The 23978-nt window shown below is 36.1% G+C and overlaps 2 pseudogenes; one reads left to right on the top strand and one right to left on the bottom strand.

Annotated features, from left to right (window-relative positions):
• Nucleotides 1-3761: 3761 nt before the first annotated feature.
• Nucleotides 3762-5265, bottom strand: LOC116274237 (annotated as a pseudogene).
• A 3070-nt stretch (nt 5266-8335) lies between these two features.
• LOC101001286 lies at nt 8336-10593 on the top strand (annotated as a pseudogene).
• The last annotated feature ends 13385 nt before the right edge of the window (nt 10594-23978 follow it).

Below are 23978 nucleotides of genomic sequence, written 5' to 3' on the forward strand. Positions count from 1 at the left end.
GTCATTGGAGATTCCGAAGAGAGGGAGGGTGGGAGGAGGATGGTGAGGGTTGAGAAATGAATAAGTACAATGTACACTATTTGGGTGATGGTTACATTAAAAGGCCCAGGCCACCACTAAGCAATATATCCTGTAACACAACTATACTTGTACCTCTTAAATTTATACAAATTGTAAAAATAATAATAAAAGGGCTTAAGACTGCAAGGAACTCTTGGGCATACCTTGCATGCTTGCTTGCTCTCTCTTCCTCCCTGGCTCGCTTCCTCTTGCCCTTTCTTGCCCTTCTGCCTTCTGCCATGGTATGACTACAGCAAGAAGGTTATCACTAGAAGCCAGCTCCTTCATCATGGTCTTCCAGCCTGCAGACTGCAAGAAATTAATCTGTATGCTTTATAAATTACCTTCTCAGGTATTCTGCTATAACAACACAAAACAGACTAACAAATGCGTACTACCTTCTTATACTTTAGATGCATCCTCTCATTTCATCCTCACAGCAATTCACTAAGCAGAGTGGTACTCCCATTTCACAGGTAAGGAAAATGAAACTTCTGTGATGTGTCATAAGTGGCAAACTAAGATTTAAACCCAGATCTGTTTAATTTTAAAGACCTTAGTCTCTTTTAGCCATTGGGCTATTTTACCTCTTTTTAAATATATATTCTAAGATCAACCATTTAATTGAGCAGCTTTAAAATTTTAAAATATTGAATAATTGCCTTCAGTTTCTTGGTATTTCTAGTTAATGAATTATGGCAGGGCTGATGTGAAGAAAGTAGAAGTAGAAGAGTTAGAGTGGGATGAGGAAAGAGTAACACAGGATGGAGAGGAAAAGATACCTACCTGTTTTCCACAGTTACCATCTTTTGAAAGCTTACAGATTAATCATTATTTGAAGATCTCAATTTACAAAGTAGAAGCTCTGCTATTTGTAGATTTTCTTTTAATTAATGGATAAGTATAGTCGTTATTGAAAAAATTCAAAATACTGATTAGATATTTTAAAATTCATAATCTACTACTGAATGATAACCAGTATTAATATTTTAGTACTTTGTTGTCTTCAGTTGTGAGTGTGTAGGTATCCGTGTGTGCACATGTTATAAAGTAAGCATTTCGTATATTTAAAATGCCATATGAGGCTGGGCGCGGTGGCTCATGCCTGTCATCCCAGCACTTTGGGAGGCCGAGGCGGGCGGATCACAAGGTCAGGAGATTGAGACCATCCTGGCTAACACAGTGAAACCCCATCTCTACTAAAAATACAAAAAATCAGCCAGGCGTGGTGGCGGGCGCCTGTAGTCCCAGCTGCTTGGGAGGCTGAGGCAGGAGAATGGCGTGAACCCGGGAGGCAGAGCTTGCGGTGAGTCAAGATCGTGCCACTGCCCTCCAGCTTGGGCGACAGAGCGAGACTCCGTCTCAAACAAACAAACAAAAAAGCCATATGAAAAGCATCATTTTAATGGTTGAACAATAGTCCATCCTGTTGATGTTTTATTTTATGGAATCATTCCTCAATTGTTGTACATTTAACTAACTCCATTATTTGCAGTGCTTTGGAGAAATCATTGGAGTGTAATTTATTTTCTAAGTTTTAGAAGTGGCATTCCTGGGTCAAAAGGTCTGATGTGACTAAAAGGCCTTATTGTGTCTTAGAAAGGTAACTTATTGAGCAGAACAAACCAGAATAAGGAAATATGATTCGAAAATTTGCTCTAGGCAGGAACATTCCAGGGTCTGAATAAATTACTCTCCACTCTTCCATTAGAGAGCTTTTCCTGTTGGCTAACTAGAGCTTTGTTGAATATATGCTTCTGGAAAAAGAGTAAAATTACACTGTATTACTCAATTTAAATCTTTATATTTTTTTCCTTAGAGAACAGTAAATCAAATTTTTTTTCTTCATTTTGTTTTTATTATAGCAAAATGAAGGGAAAAATTTTCCTTCATAAAATAAAGTTTATTTCTGTTTGCTTAATTTACAACAAGCAGAAAATAAGCTGGGTCTTGCTTTGATCCAAATATTGATGTTTTAAAAGCAGTACACAATATTTGTTAAAAAGAACTATGAAATGCCTTTTTAGAAGCTTCTATAAGAAAAGTAGAAAGTTTAGCCCTACAGCTTTCCTCTCCGCTAGAACTGCAAACTACTGCTACAGTTTTAAATACACTTTTTGTTGTTTATATATCCAGGAAAGTCTTAAAAAAGTAAAGAAACATGCATATAAATGATTGCATAGCAGAACAGAACATGTACTGCAAACACTAGAGAAATGAAAGAAATACTATCAAATATATAAAGGTCCTACAATCAACCCCTTAAGCACTTCCCACAAATAGTATTTAAAAACCATCGTTTTGTTCTCAGTCTAATGCTCTCCCAATAGAGCTATCTCAGCTTACTGCCATTGTTTTGTTCTCTACAGACAAAGCCTAGGTTACTAAAAACAATTGAAATAAGTAATCCTCTTAAAGGAGTTGCTTCTCCATAATCCTTACTTATATCTGTAAGCAAGCAATCTGAGATTTTAAAAGATACTAGCTTTTTATCCAGAATGAGATTGGATATGTCAAGTCAGTTTTGTCCCCAAAACAATCTTTCAGAGAAATACTAGAAATTGTAAATGGTAAAGGGTATTATTTCTTTATTTTTAGTCAAGTACTACACTGGTAGTCAAAAATTCAAAAGATGTGACTCTTTCTTAAAACTGACTAATCTTTTTTTCCAAAATCATTTTAAATTTCATGGCACCACAGAATCACCTAGAATGAGCGTGCTGTTTTTGAACTTGCCTCATGTTAAATAAACTGAGGTGTGAAATGCAAGCCTCCTACATAAAGAAACAGGCAAATTTTGATGCAAATGTATAGGCCAAATGCTGTAAGCGTCAACATTTCAGTTCTTTTACACTATACACCCCCCCCACACACACACACACACACACAGCCTACTTTGAAACAATTCACTTGCTTCTAAGGGCAGTAAAAAAACTAAGCAATATTATGGTCAACACTACTCCTTAAATTTTAGAAAAACTACATAAGAACATTCTTTTTCCCTTCAAATTGTTTCTACCATTATTGACCTCCACAAATTTTAAGGTGAGTTTTTCTGATGTTTTCTTGTTCCAAATCTATAGAAACCAGAAAAAAAGTAAAGGCTCCCATGTTTCAGTCAAAAACTTAATCTCCCTGAAAATACTACATGACTCAGTTGGCATTATTCCCCAAGACGGTGGAGTTAACAAAAGAACTAATCCACATTGCATCATAAATAAACTATTATCAAGAGCCTAGACATCCTGATAAGACAGAAAGGTCCACGCTGAACCTAAATGTGTCCGAGCAATCAGTGTTGTACTGTGGCTACAACTTCACTTTTGTAACATTCTATCTTATTCCTTTCTAGGTTAACAGTTCTATGAAATATAAATACAAAAGTTTATTTTTAGTAATAATGTTGCAAATTATGGTCAACCAACATCTTTCACCAAACACTTCAAGCATAAAAATGAGAATCTTTACAAAAATATACACAGACATAACAAATTGGTAGCTGCCCATATCATTAAACAAACTGGACTCTTAAGAGTGGCTTCTCAACAGCATGTCATTTTAATATAACCATTGCCTGGTACAGGGAAAACTAACAAGTGTTTGTTAAACATCATTGCAACATTGTATTCCTGATAATTTAAGTCAACGAATCTATGAACAAATGAATGATATGTGCCTAAAAATGATCATGGTTTATACTATCAGTGGCCACTGGATTTAGGACTAGTCCAAGATCTTGATCTAGATTTTGACCTAGACCTAGACTGTGACCTTGACTGGGATTTGGAGCAAGGCAGTTCTTTCTTCCTTTATTCCTTTTTATGTCTTGAGCAAGACTTGTAATGTGTTTTGGAATCTGTTTAAGAGGTGCCTCTAGTTTTGACATGCAATGCAGGCCTAGAACATGATTTTAGCCTTCATTTATTTCTTGGGCTGGGACTTGGACCTTGATCTTGAATTGGATTTAGATCTTGCAAAAGAGCGATTTCGGTGTTTAACTCTGTCATTGTTGGAATGGCTTCTGCTACATGATGGTCTTGCAGTCCATCCACCCTTTCTAGGACTATTAGATCTTCTATAGATGTAAACAAAAGTTCGACTTCTTGATCTTCTTTCATAACGTTGGCTTCTAGAATCATAGCGTGAAGAACTGTACACACTCCTACCTTCCTTTGCTTTCATCTGATTTGGGGGTCTTCCAATCCCAATCCCCCTGTGCAAACTATTTCCATTTGACCTCCACAAATCCACTTTTTGTCCAAATTAGGTAAAGCATCTTCAGCATCACGAACATCCTCCAGTTGAACATAAGCAACTCCTCTTGGACAGTGAGTGTAGAAATCAAGTGGAACATACACATCAACTATAGGATCATAACGACCAAATTCATGCCATAAATCTTTGAACCTGCTGTTATTGGCTCCATTCCTGATAAACAGAGGCACCTTGGGGGACACAGGTAGCTGGATATGACCGCTGTGTGAGTCTCAGCACCAGGCACCAGGGGATAATAAGGGACTCAGCAAACTGTCCAGCCCCCAGCGGCTGATCCTCAGACACGCACAGCCAAATTAAATGGCTACTACAGCTAAATTAATTCTTTTATGTAAAAGAGTAGGAATTTACTGGTTTTGTTGTAAATAATAGTGATTCTCAAACTTTAGCTTGTATCCAAATCACTTGAAGGCTTGCAAAACACAAATTACAGCACCCAACCCAGTACTCTGGGATGGACCTTGAACATTTGCATTTCTATCCAGGTGATGGCGATGATGATGATGATGATGATGCTTGTCTAGGGACCACACTTTGAGAACCACTGGTATCTATTAATAGTTCTTTTAACCCTGGCTGGATGTAAAAATCTCTGGCTTTGGTGCCAGCTTTATTTTAAAAATTTCATAAGTCATTCTGATGCACCAGAGTGGAGAATCACTGGTGTGTGCAATTAGCCAAGTTATGAAAGATATAAAATTTGCAATATAAGTCAAGATTTTTAAAAGATAATGCACTGAACTTAAGAGCCAGGACTAGTTTATAATTTTCTGGACTATCGCTATGTGTAAATAATTTAAATTCTGGGTTCTTACCCTATGGGCAAACAACTCAAGTTCTGTGATCTTCTGTAAAACAAGAACATCATAGGATGATCATGAACGTACTTGCAAACCAAAATTTTATATATACCTTTTTAGCAGGGGGCATTTCACACTAAGAAGTGATGTAATGTAACATTAATTAGCATTACTAATATAAAAACAAATAAAGATATAAATTTGATGATTTTATTTGTACTGTTTTGTTAACTAGATGCTTAAGATGGGATGGGGGACCTATTAAATAATGATTGTTGATAAAATAATGATTGTTGGTTTTAAAAAAATCTTAATTTTTTACAGCAAGTAGTCAATAACAGTGTCCAGTAGGTGGCGATAATAGCCTTTCATACAACTTGAAAATAGTTGTGTACTTACTGGTCAGTAATTGTTTTCTCACTTGCCTGTACAAATAGAAAGCACAAGACACTTTATAGGCCACCTGGAGCTTTATTTCTGAGTAAGTTTTTTGTTTGTTTATTTTATTCTATTTTAGGAATATAACAGAGGTTGCTTTAGGTTTCTGTGATCATGCATATTTAGAGGTTTGTAAAAATCATTTTTTAAACTTTTATTATAGAATTTTTCAAATATGAAGAAAATACAATAATGAATACCCACCCAGCATCAGCAATGATCAATATTCTGCTATTGTTCCCATTTTACCTGTCCCTTCCATCTTCCCAGCCCCCAGCTTGTCGTCATCCCTTCTACAGCACTTACAAGCAAATCCCACATATCACATCACTGAACCTATAGAGCTTTAAAAATTGTCAAGCTATAATTACCAGATTTTAGGTGCATTATTTCAGAACCCATTGTTTGTTTTACTCTACCAATTGAGTACCATTAGTTTCTGTTTGTTTGTTTTGTTTGGATTATATTTTTCACATAATAATGAACCAAACACCTACTACCTACTACTAGTGCTTTGAGAACTGGAAGTAGGTGGCAGCATGATTAGCCACAAAAGGTTGTGTGTAAATATCATTATTTTTAAAATGAAAAATTGATATCTTCAATTAAATTTTTGTTTTTTACTTTTAAAATTTTATTATTTTTTTGAGACAAGGTCTCGCTGTCACCCAGGCTGGAGTACAGTGGTGCAATCACAGCTCCCTGCAGCCTTGGCCTCCTGGGCTCAAGTGATCCTCTCACCTCAGCCTTCTGAGTAGCTGGGACCACAGGTACATGCCATGGTTCTCACCATGCCTGGCCAACTGTTTTATTTTTTGTACAGATGGGGTCTCACTATGTTGCCCAGGCTGGTCTCGAATTCCTAGGCTCAAGCAAACTGCCCACATCAACCTCCCAAAGTGCTGGAATTACAGGCACACACTCTGGTGCTTGGTTGAATTTTTATTTTTGAATAAAAATATACAATTAGAAATTTATTCTTATCAACAATAGAAGGTATATATGTATATCTTTTTATCCAAGGTATCCAAAAGAACAAAAAGATTTACCGTATGGTTTTTATCTAAAAAAATGGAAGCATATTAAATTTTGGCAAGTAGAGAAATGATCATAATTAAGAATTTAAAGAAAGAACTCAATGACCCATAATTCCTAAAACAACCCCTTAACATTTTGTTATATTTCTTTTTTCTCCTTCCTATGTGGAGGTCTCCCTCTTCCCTGAAATTGCATGCTTATGTTGGACATAGAGTAGAAGGGGGACATCCTGGTTCTGGAGGTTTTCCACATCTCTGACTCTTCAGTCACTTTCCACTGATAAAAAGCCAACCAAAAAAAAAAAAAAAATTTCGAAGTATTTGCTAAATGAATAAAAGGCCTAACACTTTCTATATCTCATTATGTGCTATCTAAAACTTTCTTTTTTTTTTTTTTTTTTTTTTTTTTTTTTTTTTTAGGGATAGGGTTTTACTCTGTTGCCTAGGCTGGAATTGGTAGTATGATCACAGTTCGCTGCAGCCTCGAACTCCTGGGCTCTAGCAATCATTCCACCTCAGCCTCCTGAGTAGCTGGGACTACAGGAACATGCCACCATGATTGGCCAATTAATGTTTTTGTGTTTTTTTTTGGTAGAGGTAGGGTCTCGCTATGTTGTCCAGGCTGGTCTAAAATTCCTAGCTTCAGGCAATCCTCCTGCCTTGGCCTCCCAAAGTACTGGGATTGCAGATGTGAGACACTGTACTTGGCCTGTAAAACTTTTTTATTTTTTTATTGTACTTTAAGCTTTAGGGTACATGTGCACAACATGCAGATTTGTTACATACGTATACATGTGCCATGTTGGTGTGCTGCACCCATTAACTCGTCATTTACTTTAGGTGTATCTCCTGATGCTATCCCTTCTCCCTCCCCCAACCCTACGAGAGGCCCCAGTGTGTGATGTTGCCCATCCTGTGTCCAAGTGTTCTCATTGTTCAATTCCCACCTATGAGGGAGAACATGTGGTGTTTGGTTTTCTGTCCTTGCGATAGTTTGCTCAGAATGATGGTTTCCAGCTTCATCCATGTCCCTGCAAAGGACATGAACTCATCCTTTTTATGGCTGCATAGTATTCCATGGTGTATATGTGCTACATTTTCTTAATCCAGTCTATCATTGATGGGCATTTGGGTTGGTTCCAAGTCTTTGCTATTGTGAATAGCACTGCAATAAACATACATGCGCACGGGTCTTTATAGCAGCATGATTTATAATCCTTTGTGTATATACCCAGTAATGGGATCACTGGCTCAAATGGTATTTCTAGTTCTAGATCTTTGAGGAATCGTCACACTGTCTTCCACAATGGTTGAAGTAGTTTACACTCCTACCAACAGTGTAAAAGTGTTCCTATTTCTCTACATCCTCTCCAGCACCTGTTTTTTCTGACTTTTTAATGATCACCATTCTAACTGGTGTGAGATGGTATCTCATTGTGGTTTTGATTTGCATTTCTCTGATGGCTTGGCCTATAAAACTTTTTAATACTGCTTCCAAAGTTGATTATTGCTTTTTTTTTTTTGAGACGGAGTCTTGCTCTGTCGCCCAGGCTGGAGTGCAGTGGCGTGATCTCCACTCACTCCAAGCTCCTCTTCCCGGGTTCACACCATTCTCCTGCCTCAGCCTCCCGTGTAGCTGGGCTAATTTTTTTAAATTTATTTTTAGTAGAGACGGGGTTTCACCGTGTTAGCCAGGATGGTTCCGATCTCCTGACCTCTTGATCCGCCCGTCTCGGCCTCCCAAAGTGCTGGGATTACAGGTGTGAGCCACTGCGCCCAGCTGTTGATTATTGCTTTAATGAAAATTATTTTATTCAAAATTCTAAGTTAAAGACAACAACCTGCTGTTTCCCAAAGGGCAATCAATACCTGTATTCAGAAAACTCTGAGGAGTTGTACCACTCATGGTACAAGGAATTAATTTAGCTTATAAGTAAATCACATTTTAAATTAATAATTAAGTATATATTTAATGCATTATAGGATAAGATAACTAACATAAAGACCATGATTTCATGAAATTGTTTCCTAAGATGACATTACAATAGGTAATTACATTTATTTTTAAAATCCATTAAAAATATTAAGTTTATAAATTATATAAACTGTCAAACTATTTTCCAAAGCGGCTATGTCATTTATATTCCCTCCAGCAAAGCATGAGTGTTCCAGATTCTCCACATCCTTGTTGACACTTGGAGCTGTGTATTCTTTTAGCTATTTTAGTAGGTATGTAGTAGTCATATATGTTTTAATTGAGAAAATGAGTTATTTTGCTGAGAAAGCATATGGGGAAAAATGATAGTAGTTTTCAAACATGTGCCATTTAAAGGATAGAGTATATGTATACAATGAAGCTTCGGAAGTAGAGCTAGGCAGGACTAACATAGACTTTATAAAGAAGCAAATTCTGGCACAAAGTAAGGCAAAACTTAAATGCATGGACTCTCTTGCGTAATAGTAGTGAATGTATTTATATCCAGCTGTATCAGTGTTCGTCAACTACAGTCAGCAGAAATTGACCAACTTAATGAAAGTCATGTATTTTAAGGATATAGAGTGGGTCACAGAATCAAAGGAAAAGCCACACAACTGGCACTTGGAAAGGATAGGAAGCAACAGGGCAGCGTAAGAGATCTATGTCACAGAAACCAGTGAACAGCCTCCTCAGAGAGCTACTGTCAAGGTGAATTAGTTCCGTTTTCTGACCTTGTGTCACTCAAGATTTAAATTCTAAGGGGAGAGAATCTGCTTGGCCTAGTTTAGTTTACATGCCCACTTCTTGGTCAGAAGAAGGCAGAATTGATAATCTCACCAAAGCGCATGTGGTAGGGTAGAAGAAATTCCCCAAAGAAATATTGAAGTGACCTTACCAAAAAAATGGGCTACTGGGTGCTGGGCAGGCAAAATAAACAGATGCCACTACACTAGGTCACTACTTTTGATGGGTATTTAGGAGGAATTAGTAGCAGTGATAGGAGGAGGCACCAAAACTCTTTTAAGACCCATTAATTACTTGAATTTTTATTAAATGTCTACTCCTACAGTTCTATGAAATCAATAACTACATTGTATTGAATTCAAAGTACTAACTTCATTACCCTGAAAGTGTTTTTACATACATAGCAAATATTCTTTGCAAAAAAATTACTAATTGGTTTTTTAGAGGGGAGAGATGGCAATTTCATTTTATTAAATATAAATACAAACACATATATAATTACATATGAACAGATTTCTATGGTAAAAATATTCAATTGATTGCAGTACACTGAGCTCCATAGAGAGAGTGCTGGGGCAAGTGAGAGCCATATGGGCAGTGGGCAACTCTGTGCCTTGTTGAAGAAAGATAACTAACATGGACAAAGTAGATCCTAAGAAGCCAAGAGGCAAAATGTCATTATATGTGTTCTTTGTGCCAACTTGTCAGGAGGAGCACAAGAAGGAGCACCCAGAAGCCTCAGTCAGCTCCTCAGAGTTTTCTGAGAAGTGCTCAGAGAGGTGAAAGACTACTTCTGCTAAAGCAAAAGGAAAATTGGAAGACATGACAAAGGTGGGTAAAGCCCATTATGAAAGAGAAATGAAAACTTACATCTCTCCTAAAGGGGAGACAAAAAAGTTCAAGGATCCCAATGCACCCAAGAGGACTTCTTCAGCCTTTTTCTTGTTCTGTTCTGAGTATCACCCAAAAATCAAAGGAGAACATCCTGGCCTAAACATTGGTGATGTTGCCAAGATGCTGGGAGAGATGTGGAATGGCACTGCTGCAGATGACTAGCAGCCCTATAAAAAGAATGCTGCGAAGCTCAAGAAAAAATGTGAAAAGGATACTGCTGCATACCAAGCTAAAGGAAAGCCAGATGCAGCCAAAAGGGAGCTGTCAAGGCTGAAAAAAGCAGGAAAAGGAGAAAGAGGAGGACAAGAAGATGATGAAGAAGATGATGATGAATAAGTTAATGTTAGCACAGGTTTGTTTTTCTTGTCTATAAAGCATTTAACCTCTCTGTGCACAATTCACTCCTTTTAAAGAAAAAAATTGAAATGTAAGTTTGTGTAAGATTTGTTTTTAAACTGTACAGTGTCTTTTTTTGTACAGTTAACACACTACTAAATGTGTCTTTAGATAGCCCTGTTCTGGTGGTAATTTCAGTAGGAACTAACCTTGCTTCGTACAGTATGGGGGTATAGCTTGATGAACTTTCCCAAAATAAACGTGTACCTAGCACACAGATCAAGAAAGAGGATAATTTCAGCACCCTAGAAACCGCTTAGAAAGCACTCTCACTCAAGGTAATCACTATTATGACTTCCATGGCCATATATTTGTTTTGCCTGATTTTGAAAATTACCTTAAGTTGAACAATTATCATACGTGATTTTGGGGGAGGTCTGGGTTCATTCATTCAGCATTATATTTATGACATTCATCCAGTATGTATTTGTAGTTTGTTCATTCTCATTGTTATATAATATTCCATTGCTTAAATGTATCACAAATATCCATTCTACTGTTGATGGACATGTGGAGTTTTACAGTTTGGGGTATTACAAATAATATTGTTATGAACATTTTTGTACATTTCTTCTGGTGAAGTTTTAGGGCTATTACAATAACCCTGCTTATTAACAGAAATGCTTATATATACACACATATGTATGTACGAGGTTGGTACAAAAGTAATTGCTGTTTTTGCCGTTAAAAACAGCAATTACTTTTGCATCAAGTTTATGCACACATATTTACATCTTGTTCACTTTTGGTGAGCATATATATATACACAAGGGGGATGATCATATATATAAATAAGATGAACATATATACATGAGGAAGATGAGTACATATATAGTTTGGCGAACATATATATATATTCACCAAAAGAAGTGCACAAGATATATACATAAACATTCCTGTTGTATATATACCTAAGCATGAACTTGCGGGATGGTAACATGCTCCATTACAATGCTCAACACTTTTCCTAAGTAGTTGTACCAATATACATTCCCAAAAGTGTGGAAGATTTTCAGCTGCTCCATATTCTTGCCAATACTTGGTTCATTATTTTTTTCACTTTAATCATTTTGCTAAATGTGACATTGTCCAGTAATTTTTGAGGAATTTAAAAATCCTGTGAGAGGAGGAGACAGAAGTTGGAATATCACTCTACATTGATTAAAGTTGTAATATGGTGATCTAGAGTTTTATGAGATTCATAAAATAACTTCTTAAAAATAAAAAGACTAGGCCGGGCGCGGTGGCTCAAGCCTGTAATCCCAGCACTTTGGGAGGCCGAGGCGGGTGGATCACAAGGTCAGGAGATCAAGACTATCCTGGCTAACATGGTGAAACCCCGTCTCTACTAAAAATACAAAAAACTAGCCGGGCGCGGTAGCGGGCGCCTGTAGTCCCAGCTACTTGGGAGGCTGAGGCGGGAGAATGGCGTGAACCCGGGGGGCGGAGCTTGCAGTGAGCCGAGATCGCGCCACTGCACTCCAGCCTGGGAGACACAGTGAGACTCCGTCTCAAAAATAAAAAAAATTAAAAAAATAAAATAAAAAGACTTAGAGATGAAAGAAATCTGTTACTTTCTGACTCCCGACAAGTTACTGTCTTCCCGGGGGAGGAATTAATTCCGTTTGCATTATCCAATGTAATGAAGAATCCCGTCAGGTTGATTAGGATACTCAGCTGATTTTTACCCTACCTCCTCTTTATATTTAAATCCCAGTATTTGGTAAAGTCCAGTCTATAAGGTTTTAATATGTTATTTCTGACACATTATGCAATTTAAATATTACTGCTCTTAGCTAGAATACAGTCTGCAAATTTATGGCACAGATTCTTACCATTCCCCATCTCCATCAGGCACATGACAGACGATGTGAATCACAGAAGCCTTTCCCACTGATTTCTATGAGGTCTCAGGGTTGTTTTTTCCTCAGTATAATGCTCCACACAATCACACTGTTGGTCAGAAGTGTCATGGAAGATTCAAACACTTTTGCCTCCTGTACCTTAAGGTACAAGGTAATTTGCTGAATCTTACAATCTTCCCAAGTTATTGTTGGTTGTCCCTGTATGAGACTGATTGAAATTTGGGAGGCCAAGGGGGGCGGATCACCTAAGGTCAGGAGTTCAAGAACAGCCTGATCAACATGGAGAAACCCCATCTCTACTAAAAATACAAAATTAGCCAGACATGATGGCGCATGCCTGTAATCACAGCTACTTGGGAAGCGGAGGCAGAATTGCTTGAACCTGGGAGGCAGAGGTTGCAGTGAGCCGAGATCACACCATTTTACTCCAGCCTGGGCAACAAGAGTGAAACTCCATCTCAAAAAAAAAAAAAAAAAAGAAAGAAAGCTATAATTTAAATCTATTATGTTGTCATACTAACTGAGGAGCCGGTTTATTTTTAGTTTAAGTTTAATTCTGTTTAGTTTTAAAATTTTCCCCTTCCTTTATATTTTAATTTTTTAATCTTTAATTTTCATTTGGACTAGGGAACATTCTGAGAAGATTGCTGTAGCTTCATAGGTCAAAGTAATTTAGGGGAAGTGGGTGACAAAGGAGGAAAGATGATACAAATGGATTAAGCATAACCAGGCCAGGTGCAGTGGCTCACGCCTGTAATCCCAGCACTTTGGGAGGCCAAGGCAGGAGGATCAGTTGAGGTCAGGAGTTCGAGACCAGCCTGGCCAACATGGTGAAACCCCATCTTTAGTAAAAATACAAAAAATAATTGGGCATGGTGGCAGGCACCTGTAATCCCAGCTACTCTGGAGGCTGAGGCAGGAGAATTATTTGAACACAGAAGGTGGAGGTTGCAATGAGCCAAGATCATGCTGTTACACTCCAGCCTGGGCGACAGGGCGAGACTGTGTTTCCAAAAAAAAAAAAAAAATAGCATGAATCCTGACAATGTAGGGGCTGGCTGGAGAGTGTGTAGCTTTAGAGGTCTATAAGGTTCTGGAATGTGTTGGTTATGGTATGATATAGATTGATAATAGCATGTTGCTTGAAATTCATATTAAAAAATATGGCAGTGAATTAAAGATAGGGGTTTTCAAAGAATAAAGTTAAACAATGAGTTACTTCTTTAAAAATGTTTGGCCATGCTAAGACAACAAAGATGATGATTCAAATCTAAGGCAAAAGATAATTAAAACCTGAGGGAGAAACAGAAAGGAAGAATGGATAGATAAGAGTTTGGCAGTAGTGGATGAAACCAGAGATCTAAGGAAAAGGAAGCCAGGAGACAAGTTTTAGCATTAGTAGTTTATGCTGAACGTCATACTCCTAACTCCAAGCCTTACAAGGTGTGTAAGGCATTCACTTGCCTCTGTGAGCCTCACTTGAGCATTCACTTGCCTCTGTGAACCTCAATCTTTTTGACTATAAAATGATCATAAGAAAGATCACCTTTGGCTCACTGTGTTTTAAGGACTAAATCAGGTAATGTAAATGAAATAGCTTTATATTAATTAAATGAATGTAGTATCATAAATACTATGGCAATTATAAGAGCCTCAACACATAATAAGCTCAAATTAGATTTTAAAAAATATTCTGGCTTCTACTTCTGTCTGTAATGGAGTAACTTATACCGAACTTGTCCTTTACCTGTGAACAAGTAGAAAACTGGACAATGTATGTGAAACAACTATTTTCTGATATTGGAAAACATGCAGTGCAGGAGTGCAGTCTCAATGAATAGAAACAAATGAGGTGAGTTCCACAAAAGCCCTAGTATTCTGCCTGGAGTCTCTTTCCAGAACAGCACAGGAATCAGAAACCAAGGAAAGCATGGCAGTCTCTTTATGGAAGAGACTGAGAGCAGACTTTGGGAAAGCTGTAGCAGCTTCAGTTTATGGGGCACAGCTCCAGGGTTGTAGGAGCCATTCAGAGAAGCTCTAGGAATCTGCACAGGGGTTTCATTGAGTGTTTTGCTGTATACTAAGGTGCACACACATACCATGAAATGCCACAAGGCCAGACAAATGGCAATTACTGGAGGATGGTAAATTGAACAATTCCTACAGCTTAAATGTAGCTGAGAGACATTTGAGTTTCAATCACCAGTCACAGGACCTCACTGAAAATCCTGGGAATCCAGTATGTACCCCAGGGTTGTGCCTTAAAATAAGCTTAACAAGTTGTAGAGTAAAACTCCATAGACTACTACTAACAAAGTTCAAAAACAACCCCAAAAGGATCAAGATGATTGGCAAAAAACTTACCTGCTAGCCAAATTCACCTATCTAAGTGAAGAAAACAAAATTTAAAAGTCTTAAGAACGTAGTGTTTATGGTGTATGGCATCTAATACAAGTAAGACATGCAAAGAAGCAGGAAAATGCAAATAAGAAAATCCATCAGCAGAAAGTGAGTCAAATTACAGAGATGAATGAAATAGATGCATCAGAACAATTTTAAATGTGTCCAAATATTTAAAGGAAAGCTTGAGCATAATGAGGACAGAAATCGATGGTATTAAAAACAAACAAGGAAACTTCTAGAGCTGAAAGATGTCATATCTGCATGAAAATTCACCTGATAAAATTATCAGCTGATTAGGTATGGCAGATGAAAAGAAGAGCAAACTTGAAGATACTGTAATAGAAACTATCCAAACTAAGTTACAGAAAGAAAATAATAATAAGAAGAACACATCCTCAGTAACCTGAGGAACATTCCAAGTGATCCAACATATGTGTAATTGGAGTTCCTGAAAAGATCAGAGGAGAGGAGCTGGAATATGCATTTGAAGGAATAATGACTTATATTTTTCAAATAAGATGAAAACTGATTCCTAAATCAAAGAAACTCAACAGACTCCAAGCAGAATAACTGAAAGGAAATGCATTCTAAGGCACATCATATTGAAATTATTGAGAACCAGTGACAAAGTGAAATTCTTAAAAGCAGCCAGAGAAAACAAACATTAAATACAAGGGTACCAAGATAAGAATTCATACTGATTTTGTGTTAGATATAATGCAAGCCATGATGCAAGAACTTTGTGTTTGAAATAATGCAAGCCTAAGTCTAAAGAAAGCAATAGGATGAAAACTTTAACGTGCTTTTACAAAAGCTAATTTAGGATTCTTTGTTGAGTGAAAATCTCCTTTAAAAATGAGAGCAAAATAAAGCCTTTTGAACAAAAGAAAATACGGACTATAAGTTAAGCAGACCTGAAGTACAAGAAATGTTAAAGTTACTCTAGAAGGGAAAAATTATACCAGGTACAAACTCATTTCTATGCACATGAATGAAGAGTGCCAGAAATGGTAATATGTGGGAAAACACAAAATGTGTTTTTCTCATTTTTACCATTTCTAAAAAAACCAACCAAACAAACAAAAAACAAAAACAACAACAACAAAAAACCTTTGAAGAGCAAATGTACTAACAGTGTATGGTGGGGTTTATAAGAGTTTGAATTATAATGTATGACAACAGCAGGACAAAGAATGGCAGGGTATATGTTTATGGCTTGGTTCAGGTGAGTGCAATTTTCTGCATTCATCTAGTGTTTTTAGTGGACAAAATCATGCATAAACAAGATTAAAATTCAGGCTGTGTTAAAATTGTTACCTATCATGTTGTAACAAATTTGCATTCTCAAAAACAAGTTTTATAGTAGAACTGACTATATAGTTCAGAGTAAGGCAAAAGTTTATGTCCATGTGAACCATGAAATCAAGATGCAGAACATTTCTATCACCCCGAGAAGTTCACTTGTGTACTTTGCAGTGATTCTTGCCCTCAGCCTAAGGCAACAATAGGTTTTCTTCCTGTTAGTGTGCTTCTTCCTGCTCTATAATTTCATACAAATGGATCATATATAGTGTAATGCATATGTTTTATGTCTGGCTTCTTTTGTTTAGAGTAATGTTTTTGAAATTCATCTATGTTTTTGATTGTTTCAATAGGTCATTTGTTCTTTATTGCTGACAAATATTTCATTGTATGGATATACCAAACATATTTATCCATTCACCTGTTGATGGGTATTTGTGTTATTTCCAGCTTTCAGCTATTATAAATAAAACTTCTGTGAACATGTACTAACCTTTTTGTGGACATTTGCTTTCATTTTTCTTAAATATGAGTGGAACCACTGGGTAGGTATATGTTCAATTTCATAAGAAACAACCAAATAGGTTTCAAAAGTGGTCATACCGCCGGGCGCGGTGGCTCAAGCCTGTAATCCCAGCACTTTGGGAGGCTGAGACGGGTGGATCACGAGGTCAGGAGATTGAGACCATCCTGGCTAACACGGTGAAACCCCGTCTCTACTAAAAAATACAAAAAAACTAGCCGGGCGAGGTGGCGGGCGCCTGTAGTTCCAGCTACTCGGGAGGCTGAGGCAGGAGAATGGCGTAAACCCAAGAGACAGAGCTTGCAGTGAGCTGAGATCTGGCCACTGCACCCCAGCCTGGGTGACAGAGCCAGACTCCGTCTTTAAAAAAAAAAAAAAAAGTGGTCATACCATTTTATACTCCTACCGACAACATATAAAAGTTGAAATTGCTCCAGATCTTCAGGAACAGTTGGAATTTTTCATCTTTTTTATTTTAGCTATTCTGGTGGGTATATAGTGGTATATTATTGTGGTTTTAATTTGCATTTCCCTGATGACTAATGATGTTGAACATTTTTTTCAGGCATAATAGCTATTCTTTTATCTTCTTTTGTAAAGTGTCTATTCAAATCCTTCTCCCTTATTAAAAACTGGGTTTTCCTAACGCAGGAACAGATGGCCAAATACCACATGTTCTCACTTATAGTGGGAGTGAACAATGAGAACACATGGACACAGAAAGGGAAACAACACTCACTTGGGGCCTGTCTGGGGGTGGGGGGCAAGAGGGAGGGACGGCATCAGGAAAAATAGTTAATACATGCTGGGTTTAATTCTTAGGTGATGGGTTGATAGGTGGAGCAAACCACCATGACACACAAAGCTTCTCGTCCTGCACATGTACCCTGGAACTTAAAAATAAAATTTAAAAAAGAAAGAATGACTTAAAAATAAAAATCCATTTAGAGAATATTATAAACACCTCTCTGCAAATAAACTAGAAAATCTAGAAGAAATGGATAAATTCCTGGACACACACACCCTCCCAAGACTAAACCAGAAAGAAGTTGAACCCCTGAATAGTCCAATAACAGGTTCTGAAATTGAGGCAGTAATTAGTAGCCTACCAACCAAAAAAAGCCCAGGACCAGACAGATTCACAGCCGAATTCTACCAGAGGTACAAAGAGGAGCTAGTACCATGTCTTCTGAAACTATTTCAAAGAATAGAAAAAGAGGGACTCCTCCCTAGCTCATTTGATGAAGGCAGCATCATCCTATACCAAAACCTGGCAGAGACACAACAACAACAAAAAAGAAAATTTCAGGCCAATATCCCTGATGAACATTGATGCGAAAATCCTCAATAAAGTGCTGGCAAACGGAATCCAGCAGCACATCAAAAAGCTTATCCACCACAATCAAGCCAGCTCCATCCCTGGGATGCAGGGCTGGTTCAATGTATGCAAATCAATAAACATAATCCATCACATAAACAAAACCAATGACAAAAACCACATGATTATCTCATAGATGCAGAAAAGGTCTTTGATAAAATTCAACACCACTTCATGCTAAGAACTCTCAATAAACTAGGAATTGATCTTAAAATAATATCTTAAAATAATAATATCTTAATATAATATTATCTTAATATTATATCTTAAATAATATTATATCTTAAAATAATAGTATCTTAAAATAATAGGAGCTATTTATGACAAACCCACAGCCAATATCATACTGAATGGGAAAAAGCTGGAAACATTCCCTTTGAAAACCGGCAAAAGACAAGGATGCCCCTTCTCACCACCCCTATTCAATATAATATTGTAAGTTCTGGCCAGGTCCATCAGGCAAGAGAAAGAAATAGAAGGTATTCAAATAGAAAGAGAGGAAGTCAAATTGTCTCTGTTTGCAGACGACCATGATTGTATATTTAGAAAACCCCATTGTCTTAGCCCAAAATCTCCTTAAGCTGATAAGCAACTTCAGCAAAGTCTCAGCATATAAAATCAAAGTGCAAAAATCACAAGCATTCCTATACATCAATAGTAGACAAACAGAGAGCCAAATCATGAGTGAACTCCCATTCACAATTACTACAAAGAGAATAAAATACCTAGGAATACAACTTACAAGGGATGTGAAGGACCTCTTCAAGGAGAACTACAAACCACTGCTCAAGGATGTAACAGAGGATACAAACAAATGGAAAAAATTCCATGCTCATGGATAAGAAGAATCAATATCATAAAGAATCAATATCAATGCTATCCCCATCAAACTACCACTGACTTTCTTCACTGGATTAGAAAAAAACTACTTTAAATTTCATATGGAACTAAAAAAGAGACTGCATAGTCAAGACAATCCTAAGCAAAAAGAACAAAGCTGGAGACATCATGCTACCTGACTCCAAACTGTACTACAAGGCTACAGTAATCAAAACAGCATGGTACTGGTACCCAAACAGATATATAGATCAATGGAACAGAAGAGAGGCTGCAGAAATAATGCCACACATCTGCAACCATATAATCTTTGACAAACCTGACATACACAAGCAATGGGGAAAGGATTCCTTATTTAATAAATGGTGTTGGGAAAACTGGCTAGCCATATGCAGAAAACTGAAACTGGACCCCTTCCTTACACCTTATACGAAAATTAACTCAAGATGGATTAAAGGCTTAAATGTAAGACTTAAAATTATAAAAACCTTAGAAGAAAACCTAGGCAATACCATTCAGGACATAGGCATGGGCAGAGATATCATGACTAAAACATCAAAAGCAATGGCAACAAAAGCCAAAATTGACAGAAGAGATGTAATTAAACAAAGAGCTTCTGCACAACAAAAGAAACGATTGTCAGAGTGAACAGGCAACCTACAGAATGGGAGAACGTTTTTGCAATCTATCCATCTGACAAAGGACTAATATCCAGAATCTACAAGAAACCTAAACAAATGTACAAGAAAAAACAAACCATCAAAAAGTGGGCGAAGGATATGAACAGACACTTCCCAAAACAAGACATTTATGTAGCCAACAAACAGATGAAAAAAAGCTCATCATCACTGGTCATTAGAGAAATGCAAATCAAAACTACAATGAGATATTATCTCATGTTAAATTAGGGAAGCATTTTAAGTGGGACAATGGTATTAAGGTTATATGGAATCACATTCTTAGGAGATGCATGGTTAAGTAGTGTCATGTCTTTAACTTTCTTTGAAATGGTTCATATAAAGCAAATATGGCAAAATATTAAAAAAGGAAGAAATTTAACCAAGGAGGTAAAAGATCTGTATACTGAAAACTATAAAACATTCATGAAAGAAACTGAAGACGCAAATAAATGGAAAAATATCCCCTGTTCATGGATTATAAGAGTTAATATGGCTTTTCACTTTCTTGATGGTGTCTTTGAAACACAAAAGTTTTTACTTTAGATGATGTCTGTTTTATCTATTTTTTTCTTTTGTTGCCTGTGTTTTCAGTGTCTTATCCAAGAAACTCTTACTTACTCCAAAGTAATGAAAATTAAAGCCTATGTTTTCTTCTAAGTGTGTTATAGTTTTGGCACTTACATTTAGATATTTGATCTAATTTTAGTTAATTATTTATATTATGTGGGGTCCAACTTCATTCTTTTGTATGTGGATATCCAGTTGTCCTTGCACTATTTGTTGAAAACAACATATAACGGTGGAAACCTCCATTGAATTGTCTTAGCAATTTTGTTTTTGTTTGTTTTTGAATCCCTATTTGTAACAGACTTAGCAACTTTGTTGAAAATCAAGTGACTGTAAATGTGAGGGTTTTTACCAAACTGTCCTGATTACTGTTGTTTTATAGTAAGTTTTGAAATCAGAAAGTGATTCCTCTTTGTTCATCTTAAGATTGTTTTGGCTATTTTTTGTCTTTTACATTTCCATGCGAATTGTAGAATTAGTTTATCAACATCTGCAAAGAGCCAGCTGGGGTTTTAATAGGAATTGAATTGGATTTTTAGGTCAATTTGCGGAGAATTGCCATCTTAGCAATATTAAGTCTTTCTATTCATGAGCATGGATGGTTTTCCATTGACTTAGGTCTTCTCTACTTTCTTCAATGATGTGTAATAGTTTTCAGTATACAAGTCTTGTACTTTTGTTAGGTTTATCCATAAATAGTTTCTTTTTTTGATGATATTATAAATAAAATTGTTTTCTCAACTTCATTTTTGGGTTGTTCATTGGTAGTGTGTAGGATTAGAGTTGATTTTGTTTATTGAGCTTATATCCAGCAACCTCGTTGAATTTATTACCTTAAATAGTTTTTTTTGTGTGTGGATATCATAAGATTTTCTGTATGCAAGATCATGTCATCTGTGATTAGACATAGCTTTACGTCTTCCTTGGCAAACTGGATGCTTTTTATTTCATTTTCTTTCTTAATTTCCCTGGCCAGAACATCCAGAACAATACTGAATAGAAGTACCAAGTGGTAACATTCTCATTTTGTTTCTGGTCTTGTAAGTAAAGCATTCACATTTTTTTACCATTAAGTATGACGCTAGTTGGGTGTTTTTGTAGATACTTTTTATGAAAGTGTTGAGGAACTGTCTTTGTATTCTTAGTTTGTTAAGTGTTTTTTGTCATGAAGTGGTAAAAAAAACTTTGCTTTTTCTAGCGTCTTAAGGTGGGAGGTTAGGTTATTGATTTGATATATTTTTTCTTTTTTAATGTAGGCATTTAAAACCATAAGTTTTTCTTCAAGCACTGCTTTATCTGCATCCCATAAGGTTTGGTAGGTTGTATATTCATTTCCATTAATCTCAAAGTATTTTCCAATGTTCCTTGTACTTTCTTATTTGACACACTATTTATTAATATTAGTGTGCTAATTAATTTCTGCATATTTGTTAACTTCCTAAATTTACTTGTTATTGATTTATAATTTCATTCAATTGTGGTAGGTGGAGAATATACTTTGTATAATTTTAATCCTTTTGAATTGGTTGAGGCTTGTGCTATAGTCTAGCTTATGGTCCATCCAAAAGAATGTTCCCTATGCACTTGAGAAGAATAGGTATTCTGCTGTTGTTGAGTAGAGTGTTCTACAGATGTTTGTTAGAGTTGGTTTACAGCTGTTCAAGTATGCTACCGTTTTATTAGGTAATATTAGGCAATATCTTTGTGTGTGTGTGTGTGTGTGTGTGTGTGTGTGAATGGCGTAGTATCTGACTATTGGTTTTCTAAACCCATTTTCTCCCAGGTCTTTTTTTTCCTAATTGTGGGGATTTGAATAGCACTGTAAGTTCTAGAAATACTAGCTAAGTTATAGAAGAGCTGGCTGTATGTATGAAGTGAATACATTTTATTTTAGGTAAATTATACCTCAATAAAGTTGATTTAAAAATAGATTTATAATTCTGGGGAAAAGTTAAGGCTATAAGCTACCTTTCCTTAGGATAACAAATTAATTTATAAGCAGAAATCTTTTGAAGGCTTATCACTTTAAAATGATTAAAAGAAAATCCGTCACACTTTTTTCTAAACAGTATTTAAATTCATTTTTTTCTATCTCCAGTAGTCTTGTTATATAAATTTATTTTTTTCTTCTTAAATTCTTCAGCAAAATGCATCTGCCTTTATTGTTATTTTTTAAAGTTTAAAAAAGTTATCAATTGGCAATACCGGACCTTAAAATTCTAGCTGTCAACCATCTCAGGCTAGAAAAGCATATTTACCAACAGTTGTTCCTTAATTTAAAATACAATGTTCTCATTCTTTGTGTTCATTTAAAAAGAAACGGTTGATTTCAACTCTTGCTCTTCTCCTGATACTGCCTTGCAAGGTAAAAACCAATTTTGGATAGATTAAAAGCCTAAATTAACCATTAAAAGCAGGTAGACTTGTCAAGTCATCTTAATGGATTCATTGAGAATTCAAAGAAATAATAAATCATAGCCTTCATTATGTGTCTTTAGCTTGGAAGAAATCTTTTTTCAATGAGAAAGCTAATCATTTAACAAATATACATTCCCATGGGAAGATAATGTTTAGGTATACCGTAGTTTTAACCCTCAACATCCTAAAGAAGAAAATTTAACACAATAAAACCCTTTCACCGCCTACTAAAAGTAAAGCACAGTATAAACCTGACTTAACTACAGTAGATAATTTTGAAGGTATGTTTTGAAATTGATGGCCCAATTTTAATATTAAGATCAGCAAACACCATTAAACGTCTAGCCGTGAGAACTAAAATAACAAGGGTAAGTGATTAATGCTGTGATTGTTTTTCTAATTTTTTATTTTAATAGATCTGTCTTGGATGGTTAATTCTAGATGACATTGTTAAGTTTCTCCTAATTTGGTAGAAATACTGATATGAAATAGTTGGAAATACTGATATGTATAAAAACAAATGAACACTCTAAAAAAACACATCTTATCAAAAGAGTGAAAAGTTTTTTGGGTAAATTTTAGCTTAAACATTTAGTCTACATGTAAGTTAAGGAAACTTTATCCTGTTGTTTTTGCCTCAGAGGTTCTTCTTCCTGTCTTCTTTCTTCATTCCTTTCTTCTTTCTTCCTTCCTTTCTTATTACAATGTATTTGTGTGCATTTATTTTTGTGTTTATTTGTTTAATGTCTATATCCCATGTTTGACTCTTATGTATACATTTTTTTTACCATTGTATATCCAGCATTTGTACCATGACTGGCACATAGTATGCTCTATGGCACATACCGTCAAAATTTTGTTGAATGACCAAATTGATAAAATGTCAAGAGATCTGCTTTGAAATCCCGTCTTAAATTCTTTCTGAATTAGTAAATAACTTGAGCGAGTCACTCTCTACTTTGTTTGTCTTCACCGGTTTAGCGAATAATAATAATACCTTACTTATAATATATTACATATTTATAATACTCATTTTTATAGCATTCACTGAGTGATTACTATGTGCCAGGTACTCTTCTAGGTTTTAGGGGCACAGCAGTGAACCAAAAAAGACAAAAATATCTGCCTTCATGGAGCTTACATTCTAGTAAAATCTGTTGTTTGCTTTTGGTGTTGACAACGACCCTGTGAAGTGGGTAGAGCTACTAATTCTATTGATTTACCAATGTGGAAGTAGAGGCTATGTGAAATTAAGTATCTAGTAAAGATAATCAGCTAGTGAGTTTGAGAAGCAGGTATTCGTTGTCCGGTGCTTTTCCCATTATGTCACCCTTTCTCCCATAACTCCTCATCTAGCATGTGGAAATTTTCGGAGGAAAAGTA

The sequence above is a fragment of the Papio anubis genome, chromosome 3 (assembly GCF_008728515.1).
Source record: "Papio anubis isolate 15944 chromosome 3, Panubis1.0, whole genome shotgun sequence".
Taxonomy (NCBI): Eukaryota; Metazoa; Chordata; class Mammalia; order Primates; family Cercopithecidae; genus Papio; species Papio anubis.